This window comes from Sparus aurata, chromosome 24 (assembly GCF_900880675.1).
Source record: "Sparus aurata chromosome 24, fSpaAur1.1, whole genome shotgun sequence".
Classification (NCBI taxonomy): Eukaryota; Metazoa; Chordata; class Actinopteri; order Spariformes; family Sparidae; genus Sparus; species Sparus aurata.
In genome coordinates, this window is record NC_044210.1 from 16483545 (window position 1) to 16491809 (window position 8265).

At 40.4% G+C, this 8265-nt stretch overlaps 1 long non-coding RNA gene across 2 annotated transcripts; it reads left to right on the forward strand.

The window, feature by feature from the left end:
• Positions 1–2496: 2496 nt before the first annotated feature.
• LOC115577254 (uncharacterized) lies at positions 2497–8225 on the forward strand. 2 transcript variants are annotated; one of them, XR_003983061.1, is made up of 4 exons: positions 2497–2713; positions 3893–3992; positions 5855–6046; positions 8185–8225. It is a non-coding gene; the product is annotated as an uncharacterized LOC115577254 (long non-coding RNA). The 2 variants fall into 2 exon arrangements; XR_003983060.1 differs by having other exon boundaries at positions 5859–6046.
• The last annotated feature ends 40 nt before the right edge of the window (positions 8226–8265 follow it).

Genomic DNA, 8265 nt, shown 5'->3' on the forward strand with positions numbered 1-8265 from the left:
CAAGTCCTCCACTAAGTCTGCATCTCTGCAGTAAAGTTTAACGAACCCTCGGTGATTTCCCACCACAAATAAAAGAACAAATGATCTTATCCAGTGAGTCAAAGAAATATTTTGGCAGAAAAAGAAGAACTGACTGGAATAAAAATAGAAATGTTGAGATGCAAGGCTCGATAAAGAACGAGTCACGTTAATACCTCAGTATTTAAACCCAGATGGACTAAATTGAAACAGTGAATCTGACTGTTGAAGATGACGTGCTGCAGTATTAATGGGAAAATACTCACTTTTCCCCAAATTTAATTTATAACCTGAAAAGGTGCCGAAGTTCTCCAGAATACTTAAAAGAAATACTTAAAGCTGAGGCTTCACACAAATATATGATTTTTACTACAATAAACTTTATTTCTACAGCAGCTTTAAACACAGAGTTTACAAAGTGCTCTGACAATCAAGCAGAATCAAGAACATTACAGAATAAACACTGAACAGAAAAAGGTAATGCAAATACAGAGATGAATAAAAGAATGAGATCAATAAAGGACGAAAAGAAGACGACATCACATCACAGAAATGAAGAGCAGATTAAAAGATTCAGAGCAGTGTTGGGACCAGCAGATGAAGTCGTTCATTGTGGATTTCAAAATGGACTCTAATACACACATAAAGGAGTTGTTAAGGCTTTGGGTCAGAACGTCTTTCCCCACCACAGTCGTTGAGCCGATGTGATTCTGGTTCCTCTGGTTCACACTCCTCCCTTGATGGAAGGTTAACTCCCTCTCCACTCAGACCATGTGAACACTTCCTGACTGACCTCCTTAGTCCTTGGGAATGAAGTCAGCTCCTCAACCTCCATCCAGACACAGAGATAAGTTACATGACTTCCATCTTTCTGAAACACACAGTGAGGTCACAGGTAGTTTTTCCCCCAGAAGATATTCTAGCCACTGTTCCCAGTCTCTGATGCATGACACCTTCATCAGTGCCCATCCCTCTGAAAGGGAGACCAGATCAGTCCAGGAGTGCCCCGCCTCCTCTCTGCACCTCCATGACAGTGATAACAGCTGTCCTGCCCCTGACACATTTGTGACGCCCTTCAGCAGCAAAACCTGCCTGAAGGACCACATTTTAAATCTGCCAAAATAAGTCAGACTACCACTTAATGAGCATTGTAATCCAAGGAGTGAACACAAACACTGTTGGACACTCCAGAAATGACTCTATCATTGTAGGTGCCACTCTCTGCATCTCACCCTAACAAACTGACATCACTAACTTTCCTGTTCTCACTAACCCAGAGATTAACTGAGAAACAGGTATTTAGTGAATTCAGTGTCATAACTATCGTGTTTATCTGGGTTTTCCTTTTCTTTGTGTAACTTCTGATCTTGATGTTCTGTTCATGATTCTTGCTGAGCCAAGATGGAGACTAAGCCGATGCCCAGCTGGTTACTGAACTGCCCAGATTTTACCAATATTAATGAACTGACAGATGAACTCCTTAAAACTCTGGATTATACAAGTAGATTTGTGCTCTCAGGATCACATGTGAAGCAACATCCTGAGACCTAAGGGGGGATTTGTGGATTTCAAAACTGTGACTGACCAGGTCGTCAAAACTCAGAGAACTTCTCCTCACAGCAGCGATGCAAGATCCTGCTAGTATTCCAGATCAGTCAGCGGCAGAGCTGCGACGCAGAGCTGACCAGCTAACTACACAATCCAAAGAACAAGTTAGCACCGAGCTGCTATCCCTGCAAAGAAAAGGACGGCCAGTTTCCTCCACCTGCTGTTTTTCATCAGACTGCTGCTTTATCTTCACTGTTTCACTTCAGTTTCAGCACAAATGAACAAGAAATGATAAATATTATAAATATGACTCGTTGTTTCCCAAATGATGAATCAAAACAGTCTTTAAACGATTAAAAGTGTTTCTCAGTAACTTCACATGTTGACACTGTAGTTCTATAAATCAGAAACACATTGAATGGACTCACTTATGCCTGTTATTAAACAACACAAACATTTTCTGAAAACAAATGAAAACACGTAGAAGTCGTGAGATACTGACCAGTTTAGTGTAAAATCAACATTTGTTTCAAAAATCTCCTCAGAATGAGTTTTTGTCCTGAAACCAGACAGAAGAAGGCAGGTCGCTGTTTAAAATCAGGAAAAAAGAAAAGAAAAGAAAAAGTCTCAATATTATTGATTCATTTTGTAATAGAAACAAAACACAGACTGTTTACAATCCCAGAGGGTTCACCCTGTTATAAGTCAGTGTAGCATCACAGTGGTTTTGAAGCTGTTATCTGAAGCTAAAGCAGTGACATGAAGTTGCTTTAAGGCCTGAACTGCTTTTACACACAAACATCAGCTGGGAAACTGCCTGGTCTTTGAGCCAAGATGGCTGCCTGTGTGAGCAGCCAGAGAGAAGCTGTGGTTTGTCCTGGTGCTTTGAATGATGACACTGTTATAAGAAGGTGAGTTCAGTCTGATCTGAGGTCTGATGTGTTTCACAACAGTCAGGACTGTTATTGATGTGGAGGGGAAGGCAGCACTGGGTTGAGCACTAGGACCCAGCAGGCATCAGGGCGTGTACACAGAGTGTGAGAGCTCACCTGGGCTCCTCCTCCTGTGATGAAGCACACCTGAGAGACCGTCGGCAGCTGAGGACGGTCTGTGTTTGCTCTCACCTGCTGCTTTCAGTCCTTTAAAGGTAAGATATGATTTAACTTTACAATAACATTTAGCTAACCAGCTAACATTCAGCTAACCAGCTAACATTCTGAGCAGAGTGAAGAACAACAGTGTTGACGTCCTGTCAAAGACGTCTCTGTGTGTCCGTCCTGTCTCCTAACAGCACTCTGTAGCTCAGAGGTGACAGTCTGACAGCCTGTAGCTTCAGCTGGAGATGGAAAAGCAGCCAGTTCACTACTGAGTCTAATAAGTCAACAACATAAACTCACTAAATGTCAAGAAAGGAAATATTTTGACTCCTATTTTCATTATAAACAGAAAAATCCAACTATCTGAACTCAAGTTTGTGTCTCTGACTGAACTGAGATCAGTTTAATCTGCTCGTTAACTCGTCGTCAAACTCACTTCATTCAAACTGGACCTGAACTGAATCACAGTCACAAACACTAACATGTAACTTTACTGTGTGGTTGATGAAGAGCTCAGGTGGATCAACAGCACAGCTCCATGTGTTGTTAGCTGATGAACACTGTTTACATATAACTTTGACTGTGACTTTATAGGATTGGATGTAAAATGACAGATGAGCTGTTTGGACATGTTGTTAATTTGGTTTAAAGGGTCAAGTGAATGTAAATCTTGTAAGAAATTACATAATTTTCCATTCAATGTGCTGTAAAGAACAGGAGCAGGATGTGAGAGGAGGAGGGGAGAACCCCGTTTTGGTGGAGTGTCATAAAGTCACATGATGGGCATTTCTCTCTACATGAGGTGTTACAGGAAGGTAGATAAGATGACATTTACCGTCCTAATAAAAGGGTCACTGTCCTGGGAACGACATGATCAACCCAAACCTCAGGTTGTTTTGGGAAGAGATGATGGATGACTGTTGTAAATGCAGGTAGCCCCCTCTGTGTTTTGTTCTTAAGTCAGTAACATTTGGAGGACGGCAGAGAACACTCTTGTCTTCCCTCCATGCAGCATTTATTAAAGAGATTCATCACGCTGAGTCTAAAATAGAGACTTAGCAACTCTCTACCTCACAATAGAGAATGTCCACTACAAACTGCACTTTCACTGTAACAGACAGCAGCCGTTCAAAGAATAAGATTCAACAGGATTTATGAACCTTTTTAAATTTTTTTCCAAAAATCAAACATTCAAATTAACTGTCCGACTTGTTTCTTCTTCTCTTCAGAGGAGCTGAGCAGCACTGACGCCATTTTGAATGTCTGTTCCCTCGACCGTCACTGTGAAAACAACTGAAGTCAGAAGTGAAGTCGTGCAAACAAACCAAGGTAACAAGTTTTGTTTTGTGTCGTCTCTTGATCTGTTTGTTCTCCTGCCTGATGACTCATTCAGGTGTTCTTTAATAACATGTAAAACAAGTCGTCAGAGAGCCGGCCCTGACCAATTTGGTGCTCCAGGCAATATTTTAGCTGGTGCCCTGTCGCATCGCAGTCAATTTCACAATCAGTTTTCATACACTTACACACAAACTGCATGTAAGTATCCAAAATTGTATTTCTTTTAAGTCAAAAATATCACACCAAATAAAAACTGAAGAAAGAAAGTGATGAATTAAAAATACAATATAAATGAGGTATTGTACAAACATGTTACAGAATATTCTATTTACATACAAAATAAAAACAGTGAATGCGAAAACAATCTGCATCTGAACAGAGAAGTATATGTGACCACTGCATGTTACATTTTAATAACAAAAACAGATGCTTGATGTGTGCTATTCATAAGACTAACGTAGACTAATAATGAAAATATGATGAGATCCATTCAACTTTATTGTCATTGTAATAAAATTCCGACTAACCAGAGTGCAAAAAGCAGTAAAGTACAGTGAAATGTATATATTTATAATGTTTACAACTACCCTATTACTTATAAAGGGGATGGAAAACTAATAGCATTTTAACTGACATACAAGCAGGAAAACAGCCAACAGGTTAAAATAACACCTGAACAGGCCTGACGTTAACTTTCCAAATGTCTCTGATGAATTTAAGATGGAGTCAAATTAACTAATGTCGACTCGAGCTATATACTGATTATTAAACAATGCTACCATCGTCCAAAGTAAGCTAGCAAGTTAACACTCTGCTCCAACAACGGTAACTACGATGGTTTCAGTGTTTATGACCTTGTGATTCCACTACAGTATCAATAAATCTCTCTGTTGGTCTTGGGGTCAGCTCGCCTCTCGACCCCCTCACAGAGGGCAGGAACCCAGAAAAAACATCTGTCCATAAATTAATAGGCTCTGCTATGAAGTTATGTTGCTGTGGGTTACATCATATTTCAAAATAATAGTAGTAATAGCACTGGTAAAATGTTTTATTTATTATTATTTGCATTTTTTTCTCCCCCCGTTTGTGGAATTATTGAATACCTTCAGAATGTAAAAAGAACATAAATTCTGGTAGATTTCTAGTTAAAAAACTCCAAACTCACAGAGTATTTGCAGTGTAGCTGTAGGATTTTACAGGCTCCTTCAGTTTAATTCTAGTTTTTACTTGTATTTTCTTTTTTCATTAAAATCCAAGAAACAAGTGAAGAAACAACAGTGTTGTTTTTGAGTCTTTGAGTCGACCGTCACTGTTAAATGTGAAGTGAAGTCGTGCCAACAAACCAAGTCGACCTGTTTGTTAACTTGTCATCAGATGTGGAGGGCAGAGAACTGAAAACTATTCCAGCCTCTCCTCTTTGTTTAAACACTTCCTTCACTCAAACACAAACTGAAAACAGGATGCCATTTTGTTTAAACTCCACAAAGGTTCTTTCTCATGAAAACTGATTCTCTCCATCCAAACTTTACACACAGCTGTCATATAAATATGTGACAGCATCATTTAGACTCTGGTGTGATGGATTTTAAACAGCAACATCAAAATACTTGTGTCTTCATGAGGTCATCATGTCACATATTCACCTGTATAAAAACTGAGCTGCTGTTTTATTGTCACAGTCACTGTAGGTTTGTTTTGTCTCTAAATAGGTTTAACTGTGATGGTACGTACAGTATAAAGACTGTTGTCATGTTGTTGTATAGTAACACAACACTGTGAATAGATCAGAGATGATCACTGCACTGACACAATCATTGAACCAGAGCAGGATTGATGCACATCTGTTTGTCCAGTTAGACTCCAGCTCACCCTGCCTGTCTGCTGTCACCTGGTTCTGACCCGTCTCCATTTGGACTTAAAGTTCTGAGGATGTGACGGCTGTCAGTGGGATCAACAGACACCAGCAGCATCTGTCAGTGTCTGCAGAAGAAGGGACACATCCTGTTTGAGCTCATCTGGACTTGAACGGGTCAGAACCCTGACAGGTAACAGGACACACCTTTGATGAAGAAACTCTGCTGTCATGGAGCTCCATTTTATACTCGATGACAGCAGTGATTCAATCTTTCCACACTGTTACTTCCTGTTTGTACATCTGTATGTTCATGAGTTCATTCACTAACTCTTCTATGATCTGTGACTTTTCTGTCAGACTGAGCCTCTCCATGTTTACTGTGATTGAATCAGTTTTTCCTCGTGTAATTTGAGTCTACCATCACTGTGAAAACAACTTAAGTTAAAACTGAACTCATGCCAACAAACCAACCTGACCTGTTTGTTCAGATGAAGGTTTGTTAACTTGTCATCAGGTGTGAAATGCAGGAAAACCAGTTTTCAGTCTCTGTGTGCTGCCAGCTGCTGGTTTGAGGCGGTGTTGTTGAACGTAGCCTCCTCTACTCTTCTTCCTCTGCCTGTCTGCTCTGATGCAGCATTTAATCTGTAATGTAACTTAAGTTATCACACAGATGTAGTTGAGTAAAAAGTAGAATATTTACCTCCAAAATGTGGAAGAATAAAGTTGCAGTGCAGGACAGAAGGATCAGGTGCTGCAGTGTCCGGCTCAGCAGGATAGACTGACGAGAGAGAAGCTGCAGGCTGGAACATGAACTAATGTTTACTGCTCACTGTCATGGTGCTTCTTCCTCTTCAGATGTTCCTGATGAGATTAGAGGACGAAGCAAAACCTCCATCATAGTTTTATACAATTACACCTTCATTCACACGAGGGGAAGACGTGTTGCATCATTACTGGGGCCCAATGCAACTTGAATAGTCAGAATGCAGCGTCGTTATTAGATCACTGTGGGAGTGTAGCCGGTCAAATGAGAGTAGAAGTGGAGTTAGTTGGTCAGTGTTTGAACACAGAGTGGTTGTCACTGTGTAGCTCCACTTACTGATGACTGAAGGCAGCTTCTCCTGCCTGAATCAGCCTGTGGAGGAGGCCGAGACGAGCCGCCGCTCTCCCGCTGTCTGACGCACTAAACGCGGCTGGAGAGCAGCTGTTGGTGTCGGTGAATAATCTGTGGTTGTATTTACAGTCCAGCACTGATGAGGAGGCAGTAAGAGGACATCCAGGAGTCTGAAGCTTTATTTAATTAATACAAATATAACTTCATCACTGAGCAACAGTCAGCAGGAACACGTCGGCTCTCAGTGTTAGTACTTAAAGTGCCCGTTACGTTACTTGAGTATTTCTGCTCCTGATTACTTCTCAGAGGAAGAGATTCTAATTTTTACTTTGCAGATAAATGTTTTAAATGAACAACAGATGACCAGATTGACTCTTTTAGATTAAAAGATATCAGAGAAACGTGTGTGTTGACTCCACCACAGCGCCATGACGTCATCTAGTGGACTGATCCAAGTCCAGCAGCTGATGTTCTGACAGGAGACGTGACGTCAGTGAGAGACGTCATAGCCTCTACAGACAAAACACACCTGAACACACCTGAGACTTTCATATTTTATAATAACACAACAGGTTATTAGAACAATTTCTGCCTCTTGGTTAAATCAACTTGTCAGTATTTGTTTTTAATCAGTTATTTAAAACTCCAAGCTCCACAGAAAGTCTCCACAGTCATGTACAGAAGGACAGTGACTGTTTTTATACCCTTTAAAATGTGACAATGTGTACGTAGAAATGACATAAACAAAAGTCAAAGTAAATATTATAAAACATATAATGAGTAACTGGTGTTACTGTGTGACAAAAGTCTTTTATTTTGAAATAAAACTCAGACCGATGACATCACTTTCCTTCCTGCAGATCTGTGAAGACAGGTCCTGGATCAGTCCACTGTCTCTTTTCTGTCAGAAGACATTTTCACATTTGTCTCCAGATTTCACGTCACTGCTGTGAGTGACTTTATTAGTAGAGAACAGTAAAAAAACAGAATACAAACAGATTTAATGACATGATTTAGTTTTGGTTTGATGTCCTGTAGCAGCCATTTAGTGAAATATGTATTAATAGAGTCAGTGAGTTCTGGAATAATGTGCTCTGAGTTTAAATGTTAGAAGAGGAAGTCGACTTTCAGACATTTTGTCCTTCAAGAGTGTTTCTGACCCAAAGGCTGATTTCAGTTGATGTGCAGATGAATGATTTGTGTTTCCTCTCCAGATGAAAGTGTGTGTGAGATGAGCAGCATGAATCAGTGTGAGGACAGAGAGGAGGGAGGCCCTCCCTCTAAAACCACTGGAC